The following is a 19,212-nucleotide window of genomic DNA, read 5'->3' as shown; positions in this document are numbered from 1 at the left end:
AGTAACAAGGTTCATTGACACTAGATGTGAGCAGGTGCTGGAGGAGTGCACCAAGGCACAGCTACAATCGATAGCAGACCACTTTGGGATAAAACTGAGATCTTCCAAAGTGGGAGAGAAGACTGGAGATCATGGCACAGCTCAGGGCACGAGACGAAGCTTTGGGGGGGGGGGAGGGGAACGGCCACAAACTCCTGCCAGTATGGGAGAACATCTGAGCATTGGTGGGAGCAGCAGAGGATCCAGCGGCAGCAGGCGCAGCGTTAAGCTGGAGATAATGAAGCTGCAGCTGGAAGCACAACTGAAGCGGGAAGAACAGGAACGAGAGGCACAGCTGAGAAGGGAAGAGCGAGAAGCAGAGGCACAGCTGCGCAAAGAAGAGCGAGAGGCACAGCAGTGCAAAGAAGAGCGAGAAGCAGAGGCACAGCTGCGCAAAGAAGAGCGAGAAGCAGAAGCTCTGCTGAGGAGAGAAGAAGCGCAACTGAAGTGTGAGGAACGGGAAACGCAGTTGAAGCGGGAAGAACAAGAGCGAGAAGCACAGCTGAAGCGTGAGGAGTGAGAGACACAGCTAAGGCGAGAGGAGCGCGAGCTAGAAGCTAGGCTGAAACAGCAGGAGATAGAAGCTAACAAGGATGTGGAGCTGAAGCGAGCTGAGCTAGGGCTAGCTCCACCTGTTCCGCCACAGCAGGAAGACCGCCGAGTGAGGGAGCGAGATTTGCCGGTCTTTGTACCAAACGAAGCTGAAGGTTTCTTCGACCACTTCGAGAAGGTCGCTTCCTTGAAAAAGTGGCCGAGGGCGGAGTGGGCGGAGCTGGTTCAGAGTAGGCTCACCGGTGAAGCTTGTGAAGCCTACAACATGCTCGACCTCAGGGAGTGTACCAACTACGATGCTGTAAAGAGAGCTGTGCTCCATTCTTTCAAGCTAACGCCGGAATGTTACAGGAAGAGATTAAGGGAATGTACCCGGTCGCCAAGAAAATCTTATGCGGAGACGGCGAGGGACATGGAGAGGAAGTTCCTTAAGTGGCTGGAGTCTGAAGGAGCGAAGTCGGCTGAGAATGTCGAGAGGCTTATGGTCATGGAGAAGTTTATGTCCGTGCTCTCTCCTGAGATCACGGTTAGAGTAAAGGAGGCGGACACAAAGGACCTGAGGGCCGCAGCCGACAGAGCTGACATGCTGGAAGAAGCCTTACGCTCACGCCGAGAGGGACAGCACCGACCGCCCACACACTCCGGATATGGTAGAAGATATAGAAGGACGGATGGATGGAGGACGGGAGCGAGTTCTCCCGAGTCCCACCTCTCGCATGGAGACAGTGGAGGATCAAAGGGTGCTGTGGAGCCAGTAAAGCTCGTTCTCACATCATTAATGACCAAACCACACACTAGAAGGCGAAAGGATGACGACGTTTCGGTCCGTCCTGGACCATTCTCACGTCGATTGTGAGAGTAGTCCAGGACGGAGCGAAACGTCATCCTTTCACTTTCTTGATCCATTGATTTGATCCAGGAGGGATGCGAGGCATTCTGTGTTTCCAACACCTTTTCTGTAAGCAAACATATTTTGGTGCAGTGGATTGGCTTTCCATTCAGTTCGATTAAGAGCCTTCTTTCCGCAATTTTGGCCAGACAGCTTGTTAATGAGATCGGTCATGAATTTCCTCGGTCTTTAGATTTTGGAATGGGAACTATAATTGCACTGTTCCAAGAGTGGTAGAGTTCTTGTCACCCAAACTCTGTTGATGAGATTCAAGAATGCTTCTTCACCCTTTTCTCCTAGCTTGGCCAGCATGTTGTAAGTTATTTTGTCTTCACCTGGAGCTGTGTGTTTAGTTTTCTTTGTAGTTTTTCAGAGTTCTTTCAGATTGAAAGGTTGGTCTAGTTCGTCAGGTAAGGTTAACGCATAATCTCTTTTTTTTTCCCCATCTTATTTCCTGAAGTCTTTGTTGGCGAGTCAGAGTTGCTTGAAGTTGAGTGGAACTGGCTCCTGAAGCAAACAGATTTGCTAACCTTACTGCTCCTTGCTCTGGATGAACATGATGTGGAAGAGCAGGAGGCGATTTTCCTTTGGCCTTGTTGATCTGCCTCCAGATGTCGCCCAAGGATGTATGCTTATTTTGCTTGGCACACCACTCGAGCCATTTTTCTTCTTTAATTTTTGCCGTTTCTTTGTGCACAGGATCTCGGACAGCTCTAAGAAGTCCTAGATTAGTTTCGGTTCTATCTCTTCTGAAATTCTTCCGTGCACAATTTAGTCTGTTATGTAGTTCTTTGATCCTATTACAGTAATACCAATGGGCCTTATGTTGTTGGGTAATTGTTTTCCTCTTGGGGATGGCGTGATTTGCTGCTCTATGTATTGCATTTACTAATTTGTTTTTCATTTCTTCGGTGTTGTCAGGAGGAGTGTAGTTTTGGTGCCAAGTTTAGAGATATTACTGAATCTTCGTCCAATTTGCTTTGATAAAGTCCCATCCGGGCTCGGGAACTGGATGTCTGGGTGGTAATGCTATATTAATAACTACTTTTTGTAGCAAAGCTGTCACTAGTCAGAACATGGTCAACTGGCCAATGACAACTCATAAATACTGGTGGAGACAGACGTGAGATCCAGCTTCCCCCCACCAATGTGGGTTGGTTCCATCGAGTTAAGCAGACTGATTTCAGGCACTTCATCTAAAAGGTATCCAATATGTCTTCCGTTGGCGTCGGTTCTTGGTGAATCACGTAGTAATTCTCTGAGCGTTGAAGTCACCCGAGATGATAGTAAGTGTAATGACTGCTATTTCAAAGATTTCAGAGATATCCATATCGTGTTCTCTGTGGTTCTTGTATACATTGAATACGGATAGCATTCAGTTCCTCATAGCGAGAATAACAACCATAATTTCAACGTCCGCACCACAGTTAGGCAAGTCTGCGATTGCCGTGGCATTTATTTCTTACTAGTACTGAAGTTCCTCTGATGCTACCTGGTGCAGTTGGGAAGTGGAAACCTTAGTATCCTGGGATATTGATATTTCTTTGTCCTGGCGAGTGTTTCCTGAAGTAAAACAATATCAATGTTGTTCTTGAGAAGCACCGCTCTGAGTGTTTGTGTTTTGTTTTTGAACCCTTCAATATTCCAGGAAGCCCAATGTATGATCTTGAGATAGTCCATTATTCTGTTAGTTGAATCCATTGAGTCCATGGTAGGTTCTAAAGTGCTGATTTCCCCGACGGCTTGTTTTGGTTGAAGTGGAGACTGACAATGGTTGCTGAAACAATTCAGTTTCGTCACCTTCGACTTTTACTTCAATCTTTTTGGGTAGGGCTTGTATAAATGTGGAAGAAATAAGTTCACTAGATTGTTTTTTGAACTTTTACATTTCCTTCCTTGATTGTGGGTTGGTCTGTTCCAGTGCTTGGAATGATTTGCAAGCATCATACTGAAGGTCTGTCAGGGAGGCAATAACCATTGGATCAGTAGTCACTTGATACGCCTTTGGCTGCCTTTCTTTTTTCTTGGTTGGGTCCTAGTGTCTTTGCTACATCCAGCTACTGGGGCATTTGATGATGTAGAGGTCGTCATTCGTGCTTGGGAGGTCTTGGAGGCAATAGCAGGGGTGTTCGTTTTGCTACTCTGATCTATTCGGTTGTTGTTGCCTTGTGGAGTAGTGCTCTGTTTTCTCCAGTTATTGGAGGCCCTGTTCTTGCTCAGGCTAGAAGAAATTGGTGCTTTAGTCTGTTGCTGATTTGTATCTTAATTTATTCGGACTTGCCGAGGAGTGTACCACTGGCTATTAACCGAGTCTGGTCGATTGTGGTCTAGGAGTTGTGACTTTGGGTTGCTGGGTAAATCCGAAAGCTTGTATTCATTTTACCCGTTTCTGGACATCGTTTGTTCCAACCGTGATGTGTGTTCCCGCAGTTTGGACATTTTGCTTTAGTTAGTTTGCCTTCTTTATGGAGATTTTTGCATATGTCAGTGTTGTTGAGCTCGCTGCATACTCCTCATCGTTCCGGGCCTCTGCAGCCATCTTTATGGTGGCCGAAACGCTGACATCTGTAACAGCGTCTGGGTTCTGGATTGTACAGCCTTAGAATGAATTGTCCATAGATCCCAGCATTTAGTGTTGATGCGACGACCATTTATTGTTAGAAGGACCTGTCTTGTTTCTACATTGTCGTGCTTACACCTTTCCGTCGTTGTGACATTTGGGCATTCTAAGACTCTTTGCATGAACTTCAACCGCGATATGTTGCATTATTATCTTGGTGATTTTTTCCTCTGGTTTCATTTCAACTAGGTCTTCTGTATTCCTAAGGTAGTAATTATATCTGGAATATCTGTGGATATGTTATCTGCCTCCAATGTCAGGCTTTGCTCTAAGATGTGATCCTGGATAACCTTTTTCCAGTACGGCAATGTAAGCATAAGTCGGACCATCTACTGGTTTCTTGGTTTTGATGATGGTCCTTGGCATTGGTTTTGGGGCTGCTCTTGGGTTCTGGCTGGCTTCTAAATTGGTTTCTTCGGGCGTTTCTTCAGTTCTTTTTCGTTTATTTGCCTTTCAGTTTCCTACAATTTTCCATGGTGGCTCATTGTGAGTAGGGTTATCCTCTGGTTCATTATTTCTGTCATCTTCAGAAATTTTCCTTGCTCCTGCTACGAGATCACTATGTCCTCCTGACGTTAATAATTTCAGAAAGATGGTTAGGAGAGTCATATCCTGGGGGGGGGGGCATGGGTGTATTGTTCTAAATGAGTAACTGAGGGAGCGATGTGCATGTGTGTTGTGGAGATGGGCTGGGGTGGAGGGAGTGCAGCGCTTAGAGAGAAATTGATACTGCCCCCCCACCACCTCTTGCCACCCACCCTGTGTAGCTACTCGCTTTACTATAGTCAGGTGACACTCTACGAATCACGAGCCTGCCTTCTTCACTAAGTAGGTAGTTATAATTTGAAACTATAATATATATAAATATGGTCAAGTTTGTACAGGTCAGTGCTAACATTAAAAATAATGCTACATTAGTTAATTAGGGCCGACTTGATCAAATTTCGTTCAACAAAACTCCTGCACTTAATAAGTTTTGGCTCTAATTAATAATATGATTATATAAACTGGCATGTAATTGCAATGCACTAGATTGTTGGGCCCATTCTAATTACACAAGGATGTTGAGATAAGTGCGAACTCAAAGATTTTCCAGTTTGTCAAAGGTTCACACTCAGAATCATTACTAGGGATCGAACACACACTGCTGTAGACGGGGGCAAGTTCCTGATTAAAGCTTGCTCTAAAGAGAGAAAAACGTTTGTAACCACATCCCAAATTTTATATATTTTTAGCTATTTTTTTATAAAAAATGGAAGGCTGCATGAAAAGCTCGAAAATACTGCTCACTTAACTCTATAATGATTATAGGAAACTTTGTTTATTTTTACTTTAAAAAGTTTGAAGGTTTCCTTATAAACATTATATTTGAAATACCTGCTAACTCTGACTCTGATGTCCCTTGGGAACATCTTGGCTGCCTTGAAGGTCAGGTGACCTCGTAGCTGTTGCTGCTTCCCCCTTCCTCCTGTGATCGCCATTGCATCCTATTATATTAGTTTAGGGGCATTAGACTCAGATTTCCCCAAAAAGGAATTAAATGAAAACTGGTTCGATTTCAATCAAACTTTTTTGAACAGTTGTACACGAAAAGAGTTTCATCTGGCCCAAGTCTCAGCCTCGTGGCATACATAGGAAGGAAGAAAAAACATATTGAAATAGGTGTCAGAATTATTCCAAAATGGTCAAACGATTATGAAACACAAGTGTTAACTGAAATCATATCTTTGACTCTTTGCTATCACAATAGCATACATTAAAAAATATTATTAGTTTTATGTGAAATTTTTTCAATTTGTTTTTTTGTATCGGACGATTTGCATGAAACTTATACACCTGACTACACATAAGCCTATCTGTAAGGGTGCCAATTTTGGAGAAAAGTGGTTGATGTCAACCTCAGCCACAGATGGCAGCACCTTAGACTTTATTATTTTCGTATTTATTTTCAAGTAACATAAACGTTCAAATAACTTTCATTTTTATTCAATTTACATGAAACTTACACCGTATATGTAGAGTGCATGTCTCTAAATTTTGTTGATAGCTTTCTTTTCTAAGTTCATTTATTGATTTTATAATAGCAATAAACAAGACATATTTGCATAATTTTGGGGGGGAAATTTGAAAGTTTGTATTAGGAAAACTAAAGATGTTTTGGAAATTATCTATCAACAGATTCTTTATTATATGCTAATGTGTCAGAAAAGTGTCATAGAATGATTATATCTGAAAGGTGTGTGTATTTATTCAGACTTGAAAATGTATAAAATTCGTTGAAAAAAACAAAATTCTCCCTTTCTATTTACACTGCAGTACTGAAACTTGGACCAATTGCAGCCATTTTCATATACAACTAGTCAAAAAATATTGGTTGACATTGAACAACTTTTCCAAAACCAATCTAATGCCCCTTAGTGGTTACCAGAAAGGAAATTATTAAACTTATCAGGATGCTATCTGCACATTCTACGTGAATTTGTTCTTCTATATCCATAAAGTTCTTTGGCACTTTACCTAATTTTGTAATTTAAATTAGGTATTTTTCTTATGTTATTTGACTTATTTTTTCATAGCCAGGTGTTGTCTGTACTGTTTCATCTGGCAAAACACTCAAGGCTTTCTTTGCATGTCCGGTAATACATACTTTTTTTTTCTTAAATATTTTGTCTTAATTCGTTTGTATTAAGCATCCTGTTTTCTAATTATGTTTATTAGTGACAGGGTTATCCATTTTGGGTCACTACTATTTGAAATAATCTAGAGTGTATCACATTCCTGGGCTTTATTTGTAACAAACATTACTGGCGTGGTAACTTGATTATGATGTGAACAAGACAAGGCCCAAGAACTGCCAGACTCCCATGTTCAGGTCTGCCAAATTTATAACTCACAAAGTACCTCTAAATATATGAATCAGATGTGAGAAAAGTCTGGCACCATAAGTTTCTCTCAAATAACTTCTCCGTGTCTAGTTTAATGAAATTTCCTCATGATCACTGTTCCCTCACTCACTCCCATTTAAGATGCTACTTATCAGTGTCTCCCTGTTACATAGGTTTGTATTATCTTACTGTGTTGGAACAATATTATTTTGTTTAATGAAAATCATTTAAAAATTATTTGTCGTACAGGAAATTAAAGTTTGTTTTACAATTAGTCACAATGTTCATTTAGACCTAAAAGCTCTAGATAATAATTCCCATAAAAGCTGTTCTTTTCTCTAAATGTTTGGTGGATTATGTGTAACTCCTATCATTAGGTAGATAATTTTCCATTTAATTCTCTCCAAACCGTTTGCGGAGCTCAGTTTTCAGTCCCACTTTCACACTGCATTTAATACTCTTGACGCATTGCCACTGCCCATCCTTGACTGAAATATATTAGTGTAAAGTAATTGGTATAAATAATTTTGTTAATTGTTACGTGTTTTCTTCATACATTTGCGTTTGTTAGTAGTTTCATTTTTTGTGTACTGTCGTAAACATTAAAACCCATATTCATCCTGAATACAATATTTACCCTACTGTATATCATTAGCCTCATGAAATTAACTTCATCCAATTTATTTTTCTCCACCTAGACCCTTGAAGCATAGCAATAGGTTTGTAATGGAAAATCGCTTGAGAATATATGGAAAGTAATTAAAGGCCATCGGGTTTTCTAATTTAATTATTTAAAATACTGACGATAATTAACAATATAACATTTCCCACTTGATTAAACTGGGCACCCTTGGCAATAAACGGACTAGACCTACGTTTGGGTCCAATGGCTTAGTCTGTTAGGTTAGGAGAGACACTTTCAATTAACGTTTTTAAACGTTTGGAGAATTTCCTTTCCACCTAACCTACCAGAAGACACTTAACTTACTGTTTTGGAATAAAATCCTAAATTTATTTTCAAATTGCGTCCATTTTCGGCCATACGGACCAACGGCCAAATTCAGCCGTAATTTGTAAGAGGACAGGTTGACAGTACATCGAACTAATTCAGGTTGAAGCGGCTACAACAGCAGCCGCAGCTTCCAATGGCCATAACCATATCACTATTACTGTGGTGCCTACAACAGTCCTACGCACTTAACTCTGTCTGCAAGAGCTGTCCCACGCCTACCATAAAAAGTATATTGTGTAACTAGCATACATGGTCTTCTTGCTAATGTAAGCTTTCCAGTTATTCATTAATGGAGTTGCATTACTCGTTCAATACCTTTAAGTCATTGTTACACTATTTAAATACCCCTGTGCATCTGGCTTGGTGAATATTGTTTACCGAGATACAGACGGTGGGCTTGATCATATTGCATCACACTATTTCTTACTAACTTTACCCCTTGCCCGCGGAGAACATACCCAAACGCTTATATTTATGGAGCAGAAGGTTTTGCCTATCCAGAGCATGTGCCAAGCCCCCAACACATGTCCAGACTTTTGTTGTGATGCTCAGCTTGTCTGCTTAGTTACCGCACATGGTTTTATCCCATTCAACTCAAGTGGTTCTATGTTTTAACCAGTGTTCTTGATTTCTTTGACGTCCTTTGTCGTCTTAACTCGGCTGGCGAGTGGTGGGTCAATTATCTCGATGGAGCTTCCCCTTTGGATCCTTGCGAGACACCTTGTTGCTCTCCATATTGTCTCGCCTGCTTCATTAGCCTGTCAATATCTGCCCTAATCTCCAGGCAGTGCACACAAGGCCATTGTGTGTGCCATTATTCCAAGAATAATTACTAACCAAACAATGACACACGACTGCATTTGACTAGAGCATATTTACATAATCCTGAGCTTTTATTTATATTACAAATTTTGTACTGCACCTGGATGGCTTTCTGGAAGTTCTTTTGCTCCCCTGAACCAAGGAGCGCTTGGTCCAGAAGGCTGTTGCTTGGAGCGGTCTGCAGGCCCACATATCCACCACAGCGTGGTTGGTCCTGCACTTCTTGAAGAAAACTATCATGTTTTCTCTGGAAGATGTCCACTTTTGTTATGTCAATAATTCTTATGTTCGCTGGGAGTATGTTGAACAACCGTGAACCTCTGACGTTTATATAATGTTCTGATTGTGCCTATGGGAATACTCTTCAACGATTCTATTCTGAATTTCCTTTCATTTCTTTCACTCCAGTATATTGCTATTTTACTTCGTAGATTTGGGACCTGGCCTTCCAATATTTTCGATATGTATATTATTTGATACCTTACTCGTCTCCTTTCTAGGGAGAACATTTGGAGCTCTTTGAGACGATCCCAATAATTTAGGTGCTTTATCATGTCTCTGTATGCCGTATATGCTTTCTGTATTACCTCTATTTCAGCAATCTTTCCTGCTCTGAAGGAGGAAGCGAGTATCGAACAGTACTAAAGACGGGACAGCAGAAGTGATGTGAATAGTACAACCATTGTGATGGGATCCCTGACATAGTTTCTCATAATTCATCCTATCATTTTTGTGGCTGATGCTAAATTTGCTTGGTTATGCTCCCTTAACGTTAGGTCGTCAGTCATTATTATTCCTAGATCATTTACAGTATGCTTCCCTACTATGGGCCGAATTGATTGTTTTATATCCTGTATTTTGTTTAATGTCCTCATTTTTACCGTACCAGAGTACCTGGAATTTATTATTGATAACCATGTTATTTTCTACCGCCGTGTTGAAAACTTAATATCTGTTTGTAGTTTATCAATGTCTTCAACAAAATTAATTTTCATGTTGATTTTTGTCATCTGTAGATTATGATACGAAGCTAAGACTAGTCTATATCTGATAAGAGAATAAGTACAAAAGTGCTACAAGGACTGTACTCTGAGGTAGAGCTTTTAACTGAGCTTGAACTCTAATTTATTTGATTGACTGTTGCTCTGTGTTCTGTTCCCCAGAAATTTTAATATCCACAGTCATATATATATATCATTCTTTTATGAATCGGCGTATACCACATCTGCATTCTGTTTTTCTTCTAATGCCTCAGTGATTTTGTCGTAGTGATCAAGTAGCTATGAGAGGCATGATCTTCACACTTTAAATCCATGTTGACCTGGATTGTGGAGATGATTGGTCTCCATGAAACTGGAAACCTGCCTCCTGATCCCTCTATCAATTACTTTTATTATGTGGAACGTTAGTGCGGCTGATCTAAAATTCTTAGTCATTGCTTTGCTCCTTCCCGTGCAAAGAGGAGCAAAATCTTTGAAATCTATTAATATAAGCGAATCTGGTATCTCCCCTATGTTCAAGCTCTTTCTCCACACTATGCTACCGGCACTTCGCATTTCTTTATAAATATTGAGTGCATGGGCATATTGTCAATTTCTCAAAAACCGGCAGCATTTTTGTTCATATCAGTTATATTATCAGTAGTTTGGATATCATGCCTAACGAAATTGTCCGGATCTTCCACTTTCATATTGGGATGCTAAACATGCCCTCCTCCTGTGTTTTGTTTTTTAGGATTTCAGTAATTTCTTTGTCATCCTCTGTATGAACCTTCATTTGTAAGAATAGGTCCAATACTGACAGTGGTTTTTGCCTTTTTTTCACATGTGTGAAGGAAAATTTTTATTTTCTCTTGAGTGCCATTTTTATGTTTTAATTGCATTTCTTCAGTCTGATTGCTTCAGTCTTTGCTAGATTTCTTCAAACTCTGTTTAAATTATTTTTTGTTGGGGTGGTCATGTCTCCTTAGCAGTTCTGGTATATTTTTTTTCTTTCTTTCCTAGTGCCGTCTGCATGTTCTTTCAACGTTTTCTTTCTACATTGGTCCTCTTTCTGACTTTCAACAAAGGAACTAGTTTTGGACAGACTTCATATTCTTGTTCTATGCCTTGTGTGGGATTATTATTACTTACGAACATTCAATGGATTTTTTTTTAATTCGCTGTATATCTTTTTCCCAGTCTATCCTTTTAATAAAATTTAATTTATTGAATAACCCCTCTTACTTGATCATTGTTTTAAGCCTTTTACAAGCATTGCTGTTAATTTGCACTTCAATGAGCTTGTGATCTAAGTATGTGGTATGCGATTGTAATGTCCCTGATTGTCTTCTTAAGTTCAGATCTAGAATATTTTCGTTCCTGGTTCACTCTTATCTGCTGGTTGAGTGAAAATTTGTCACAGAATCTTACTAGTTCTCTAATCTGAGTTGGTTATGTCCAGAAAGATTTACTGGTATAATATTCCTGTTTGCTATTCTCCATCTTAGAGTGGGCAGGTTAAAGTCACCTAGGAAGATATCAGGTATTGGGTTTGCCAGATTATCAAGACTGTTCTCTTGTTTATCTGATTTGTGAATTCCTCAGCCGTTGCATCTAGCGGTTTTTATATTACAATAATATCCAAGTTTACCTTTTTACTCCCAGCAGAGTTAACTACCACCTATTTATCATAGGTGGTAGTCACCTATTAGTAATAAGTGGTAAATTAATAGTCTATTAATTTACCCTATCACATCTATATCGATAATATTCTAGTATCAAGATCTCGCTGTCAGTTCTCTTGCATGGGTTTCTGTGAAAAGTCCAAATACTGTATTTGACTCGTGAGGAGGCAACTTCTGAACGGAACTTTGATTTTGCTTTTTTTCAGACCTTGTATGTTGGCAAAGGTGAACGAGGTTACTCTATTTGGGATAATTTGAAGAAGATTTTTCAGGCAGGTCCATTGTGTGGGCATGTCGGTTTTGTTCTGACCAGTACTGATTGTTGCAGGGTTGTTACCTATCGTAGCTGTCTTTGTTGTGGGGTGTAATTGCATGTGTGATTCAGGTATGCAAGTGGGTCTTTCAGCCAGTTCCATACACAATATTCAACCTTTTGAAAACTCTTTCGCCTGGATATAAAAAAAAATGTTGGCTTTTCTCCAAAGTCATTTTCTTGCTTGTCACTCATTATTTAGCGGTCTGTGCCTTCCACGTGAGAGTAAGAGCAGCTGAGGGTGAAGCATTTTATTTCCTAGAGTGAAGTTTCTCACATGTCAGGATGGAGAAATTTACATGTAGATACAAAGTGACATTTTCCTTTCCTTAGTATATTTTGACCCTTTTTGGGGATGGTTATAACTGCATTCTAACCCATTCCTATTTCCAGAATACGTCTGCAAATGTCCTTTACATATTTGAACTCGTATAGATATTATAGTTTTATGCCCTAGTTAATTTGCTCAAAGCATACTTAAAAGGGCCTTTTTATTGCAGGTGTGTGAGAGCGCTTACAGATGTGTGAGAAAGCTCAGGTTACAATTCAGGAACACATTGCAGGTATGATATGCATATAAGTGATGTAAGATTTAAATAATTGAGTACAACATTGTTTTTATTAACATCAAATCAGACGTTTCGTATCATAGTGAATTAAACATCAACAAAAGAACTTGGAGAGATTCTACTAGTCTTATATTAATGATGATGATGATGTTGATAATGTTCAAAGACTGACAACGACAGTAATATTTATTGAAAATATTTATGAACATTATTAAGGACACTAAATATATTTTCACAAACATAGTGAAGGTCAAGCGGACATAATAAATTATTAAATATTCCTTAAAGTGTATGGTGGTGGTATACGACACGTTTTTAAAGCCGTGTGTATATTATTCCAGTATATAAGATTCTCGTAATCATGGAATCATTTTGAAAGAGCATGAATATATCGGCAGCAAGAATAAACACATAAGAACATATGTATGAAGGAAACGGCTTCATATCATAAACGGCTCCACGATCTATGCAGTCTCCGTGGTGTAGTGGTAAGACACTCGCCTGGCGTTCCGCGAGCGCTATGTCATGGGTTCGTATCCTGGCCGGGGAGGATTTACTGGGCGCAATTCCTTAACTGTAGCCTCTGTTTAACGCAACAGTAAAATGTGTACTTGGATGAAAAAACGATTCTTCGCGGCAGGGGATCGTATTCCAGGGACCATAGGATTAAGGACTTGCCCGAAACGCTACGCGTACTAGTGGCTGTACAAGAATGTAACAACTCTTGTATATATTTCAAAAAAAAAAAAAAAAAAAAAAGAAACTGAAGAAAGGTCTATTGGCCCATACGTAGCAGCTCCTATTTATATCCACCCAAACTAAAGAGATCCTACGTCTGTTATGTTAACCCAGTAATTTGTTCTAAATGTCAACATCCCAGTTACCAAACCAGTATTTACCCAAGTCTTTCCTAAATCTAAAGTTGTTCTATTTATATCTATTTCGCATTCTAAAGAGTGAACTATTAAATAACTTATTTATATCTCCCTTGTTATGCCTATTTATCCACTAGTACACTACAATCAATGCCTGACATGAAAGTTATGTCAGGCATTATGGCCTCACTCAGCCAGTAACCGGGTTCTTTATCTCAATCACTGCTAATGGGCTTTTTGTCTCTTCATTGATCGCACCCCAAGTCAATAGTAAGTTAGAGTAGTCGGTATAGAGTAATTCAGCAGTAGTAAGTAATAGTGAAAGGAAAAGGGGTAAACAATACTGATCAACACTTTCACCAATATATACTATATAACCTCTATACATACACACACATGTACACTGCGAGTGTCACTTTTGCACAGGACACCAATAAGATAAATTATGCAGTCTTCTATCCCTGTGAGTCCACCATCTTCTGTTATACGTCACCCACACTCAATGGTCCTCACACTGGTGAGTTAACCCTACTCAACAAAAAATGGGCCAGTCCTACATTGTAACATTAGTGTGTCCAAAATACCCCACTTCGTGTGTCTAGCTACACCCTGGCAGAAGTGTCCAGCAACACACTTCGCAGAACTTCTCAACAGACGGCCAGTACTGCCGTCTCGTAACTCCGCTTGACCTAACCCGGGTACGTCGGTCCTACCAATAACACTTCAAAGACAAAGCACTGCCTCTACCGACGGCCGCCACTTGTCCTTGCTGAAACAAGTCGGGAGTTCTAGACTGCCCTGGTTGAACTGATTTCTAGAGCACAAGACGCCTTCCTCATCACTCTTGTGGACACAAGTCATTATCAAGACAGTAAGTGCATAAGGATAACCTATGATGGCAGCCTTTCTCCAGAGAACCGAAAATATGATTGGGTGAACGCAATAGATAGCGTTGATATCACCACCTCCCTCACCAGAGGGCATTGTCATCAATCCACCTCCTAAATGAATTATCAGGAGCATTCCTACAGATGGCGTCGATATTGCTGCATCTTTTAACAGATGGTGTTGATATCGTCACAGAAGGCTATTCTGAGCAATGTGTGAAGCAAAGCACTAAAAGCTCCAGCACCTCTCCTCCACCCCACATGCAACACTCCACACATACAAATCACCCCACCCACAACCTCACGCTCAGACTGATTGATTGATTGATTGATAAAGATTAAGCCACCCAAGAGGTGGCACGGGCATGAATAGCCCGTAAGTGGTACAATTTTTTTTTTTTTTTTTTTTTTTTCCCCTCCCCCCCGTGTTCTGAGGTTGCATTTTAACCATCAAGCTGTTATCGTGGGGGAGGATACTGCTTCACAGTCTTTATGATGGTGTCCAGCTGCTGGACACCTTTGTTGACCAGGAGAGTGGCTGTGTTGATGGCTTCAGGGTGGCCACTGCATGATTCAGGAACTCTTAAAGCTCTTCTAAGGTCACTGGTTGCTTCACATTCCAGAAGATAGTGAAGTAATGGCTTTTCTGTGACAGTTTGGCAGAAGATGCACTCTCTCTGTCAGGGTTCACCAATCTCCCAGTTGCATCTGTAACCTAGACGTAGTCTATATAGCCTAACTGCTATTTCCCTGTGGATTCCTTTTGGGATATTTAACCTTTCTAATTTGGTTGCCTGAAGATACCATGTTGCAGATAGCGAACCTTCAGCTATTCTCTGGTGTAGGTAGGCTTTGTTGAGATGTGAGAGTTTTTTGGTGATGATGTTTTTTATGTTCTCTAGGCTGGGTTGAATTGCTTTATGTATCACTGGATGACGAGTTGCCAATTTAGCAATTTCATCAGCTTTTTCATTTAATGGGATTCCAATATGGGATGGGATCCAGTTTAAAGTTATGTTGAGGCCTTTGCCTTTAGCGACTGCTCCTTGATACAAAATGGTGGTAATTATTTCCACATTATCTTTCCACTGTTTTTGTCCTAGTATTTGAAGTGCAGCTTTTGAGTCTGTGTGTATGATTGCATTTTGAGTGTTTTGTGCAATCACATATGCGAATGCCTGTTGTATGGCAAACAGCTCAGTTTGGGTTGATACTAGTCCTCCCAGTCTCCAATATGCCTGAACGCTGGTCGTGCAAAGAGCAGCGCCAGCACTCTCATTTTCTGTGTCCACCGATCCGTCTGTGAAGATGTGGGTGGCTCCTGCTACTGCTATGCTATACATTTGCTCTTCTATTATGCGCCTTAGGATTGTCGGATCATAGGCAGCCTTTTTCATTGGGAGACTTTCTATTACTATTTTGAAAGTAGGCTCTTCCCACGGCGCGGAAGGAGTGTAATTTGGGTGTGGATGATCACCCTCTCGCTCAGACTATACTCCCAAGCCCTCAACCCAGCGCCTCACTACAGTCAACACCCGCTATCACATCTACCTGCCAACACCAACAACTAACGCCACACCCCAGGTACAGTCCGAAGGCGGACGAGATGATGGCCCTTGCCATAGCCTGTGAGAAGTCGGCAATCCAAATGTCCAGTGAATACATCTCTACATTTCCCGACACTCCTTCCCCAATTTATAATGGGCAACTACCTGCCCCTATTAAAAGAACCCCTGAGCTCCTAGGCACCACAATTAGAGCACCAGAGGTCCGTCTACTCCCATGTTATGCCATTATCATGGGGAGGGGGGGGGGGACAACGATCTACCCAACCAGCCCCTCAAAGAGTAGACACAAATGTGGTCCCCCCCCCCTCCCTGTGGGAAATCTACCGGTGAATAATTTATATCTTTAAATAATTTTATATGGACTGTATTGTAAGTTTGTTTATAATTTGTTTTTTTACTTGTTTAAACATACGTTTCACTCTGAAGTTATAATTTAATGTCACCAGTAAATTTCCTTTCACACACGTTAGGGGGTTATAATTATTAAACTTGGTTATAACGTAATTAAACAACTCCCGTTATATTCACTTAATACACAAACTGATTATGGTTGTGACGGTCTAGGGGAATTTGCCTAGGGGTATAATTCCTGCTTTGGGTGCAGGAGGTCCCGAGTTCAATTCCCGGACAAACTACAGTGTTAATGTGACGTGGTCGGTGTTAGCGCAGCTACTATCCTGGCAGGTGTTGTGTGCTAAATGCACAGTAATAAAAATGAGAAAATAAAAAAACTGGTAATCCTTTACAGTGTGCAAGTTGTGGCTAATAGCAGACGATGAGTCACAATAACGTGGTTGAAGGATGTTCACCAGACCACACTAGCAAGTGAAGGGACGAAGACTTTTTGGTCTGTCCTGGACCATTGTTAAGTCGATTGTGAGAATGATCGACTTGATTCTCCCAATCGACTTGAGAATGGTCCAGGACGAACCGAAACGTCGCCGTCCCTCTCAATGTGGCTAATAAAGATGAAATAAATACTTTAAATATTTTATGCTATTAAACCTTAACAAATAATTTTTTCTATACAATTTAAATATAATAAACAATTTGTGACAAAAAACTGAACCACTTGGCTTAATGTAGACAAAGAAAATGTATTTAAGTTACGTTACATTTATAATATTGGTGAATGATAAACTTTATACAAAATGCTCTAAAGTTTCTTCCGTCACCTGCCATGTGAACGTCGAGGTGAGGCAAGATACGGGACCCTAGGTCCTGACTCGGACCACAGGTCCGGTTTGGAGTGGAGACGGGTTCATCTAAAAATGGGCACACAGGAAATGATTTCGACGTTCAGTAAACACTTAACGAGTGGTTAACTGAATGCCCGAGAGCCCAATACTAGGTTGATGATAGTAGTATTTAATTTAAGATTGAAAACTTTAAATTAAACTAAATGACCACACATGTAGCGATTTTGCGTTCAGTAAACAGTTACTGAGTTGTAAACTGGATGGTTGAGCACCCAATACATGGTTGATAATAGTAATATTTTAAGATTGGGAAACATTAAACTAAATGACCACACATGTAGCGATTTTGCGTTCAGTAAACACTTACTGAGTTGTAAACTGAATGCCTGAGCCGGCCAATACAAGGTTACCTTACCTTGAGGTGCTTCCGGGGCTTAGCGTCCCCGCGGCCCGGTCGTCGACCAGGCCTCCTGGTTGCTGGATTGATCAACCAGGCTGTTGGACGCGGCTGCTCGCAGCCTGACGTATGAGTCACAGCCTGGTTGATTAGGTATCCTTTGGAGGTGCTTATCCAGGTTTGTGATAGTAATATTTTAATTTTTTTACGATGGATGTGTGTGTGTCTCAAGATTCTCCTACAGCTGACTGGAATGGCTCATTGCTGTGCACAGTGCACCGATCTTGTGCACAATTTCTATTCCTATTTCCTATTTAACCTATTTGTTAACCCTGGATAGTGACCTGGCATGTTGGGTATCTCCAGAATGCCCACTTAACCAGGAACACTTTTATAATACGGAGGCCGCCGTATGTCCAGGCAGGAAGTAGATACAGGGAGTTAAGCATTGCCACTCCAAAGGGTCAGTGAGTACATGGCTGGTGCCCGCGTGAGAGACAGAGAGTAGACGCCAGACCGTCTGACCTCTGGGGTCAACCGGCGCGATTGTGAATAACAGCTATGACGTGTTCGTGACGTGTTCATGACGTCACTCCTGCTACTGCTCATCGAACGAGCTAATATGATTGGTTCCCGCCCATTTGCTGCAATGCTATTGGTCAAATTGTAACTCTTTTGTGCTGGGTGCCACGAGATGCCTGGCAGCACTTGTAAACCATTCAAGTGAGGGATACCAAACCAAGAGGACGTGTTCTGTTCTGTCTATCGGCCAATAAACTGAACAACCGTCCATTCCTCACCGTCAAGTTAACTCAGCGTCTGAAGATTATACGACACACTCGCCCAGAATCACGAGTGTGAGTATATTATTCAGAAGCCTGAAGTGATATATCTCCAGAGCGAAACAGACTGGTATCAGGGAACCCCTGGTGACAAAGATCGTTGTGAGTGACTTAGTGAACTAAGGCAGTGCCGCCGCCTAAGTAACCTGTGTGTGACTTTACCACAAGTGTACCTGCATGGTACCACAGCTGCCGCTAGCCACCACTCGTCCCAGTACCTCAGTACCTCGAGAGCCCGCCGCCGCCGCCCTCCTTACTACGTGACGTCACCACCTTACTCATCGCCAGTGCCAGTGTGTGCGCGTGTGTCTGTCTGTTAAGCATACAGCCCGCCCTACTGCAAGTACCCTCCGTGTCTACGAGCGAAACCAGCTGTCAGGCCACCTAAGAGTGCTTGTATAAAATGTGCCTGAGTGAGCGAGTGAGCGAGCAAGGAAAGGTACCCTATCTGTAAGTACAAGATCTTGTCATTGTTTTATTGTGTCTGTGTTGATCTGAGGTATCAACCACAGATCTCGCCTTCTCATACCTGTCACAGGTTATAGGTGAATCGACAGTGAATGCGTGTTTCTGTGTGGTATCACGGCATTTCACTCGTCTGTTGAATGTGAGCTTCACATACACCACACATTTAGCTATTGTGTGACATTATTATTCTGCATGTTATTGCCTGTCCCATTGACAGTGTATTTGTTGATTTATTGCATATCATTATTACCGAATATCCGGTTGGAATTCTTGTGATTCCAACGATCCACGTGGAGCAAGACCAGGTGAGGCTAGTCTGAGAAGAGACCCTTCAAGGACTAACTCGACCTTGCTCCCGGGCCCTGTACGGTTGCTCTCGTATTTTCTATTCTGCAAATTCCGACAGCTTCGTGAAGCGTCTGCCACATGTACATTGGCGACATACGCATTGCAGTCGTGAAAGCAAAAAGAAAACCCCCACAATGGAGAAACTTTAAACTAAAAATGAGGTCGCATGGAGGGATATCTATGTTCAGTAAACAGTTACTGAATTTTAAGCTGAATGATTGAGCCACCCAATACATAGTTGATGATGATAGTATTTTACGAT

General features: G+C 41.2%; 2 long non-coding RNA genes across 2 annotated transcripts in view; one reads left to right on the top strand and one right to left on the bottom strand.

Moving 5' to 3' along the window:
• LOC138358933 (uncharacterized) overlaps positions 1-19,212 on the bottom strand; it is a 601,113-nt gene that overhangs the window by 527,317 nt on the left and 54,584 nt on the right. The gene's annotated exons all lie outside the window — the stretch shown is intronic.
• Positions 12,290-19,212, top strand: part of LOC138358935 (uncharacterized) — a 79,988-nt gene continuing 73,065 nt past the window's right edge. The window contains exon 1 of the long non-coding RNA XR_011225655.1: positions 12,290-12,360. This is a non-coding gene — a long non-coding RNA (uncharacterized lncRNA). The remainder of the gene's footprint in view (positions 12,361-19,212) is intronic.

This window comes from Procambarus clarkii, chromosome 8 (genome assembly GCF_040958095.1).
Source record: "Procambarus clarkii isolate CNS0578487 chromosome 8, FALCON_Pclarkii_2.0, whole genome shotgun sequence".
NCBI classification, from domain to species: Eukaryota; Metazoa; Arthropoda; class Malacostraca; order Decapoda; family Cambaridae; genus Procambarus; species Procambarus clarkii.
This window is presented reverse-complemented; position numbering and strand designations above follow the sequence as displayed.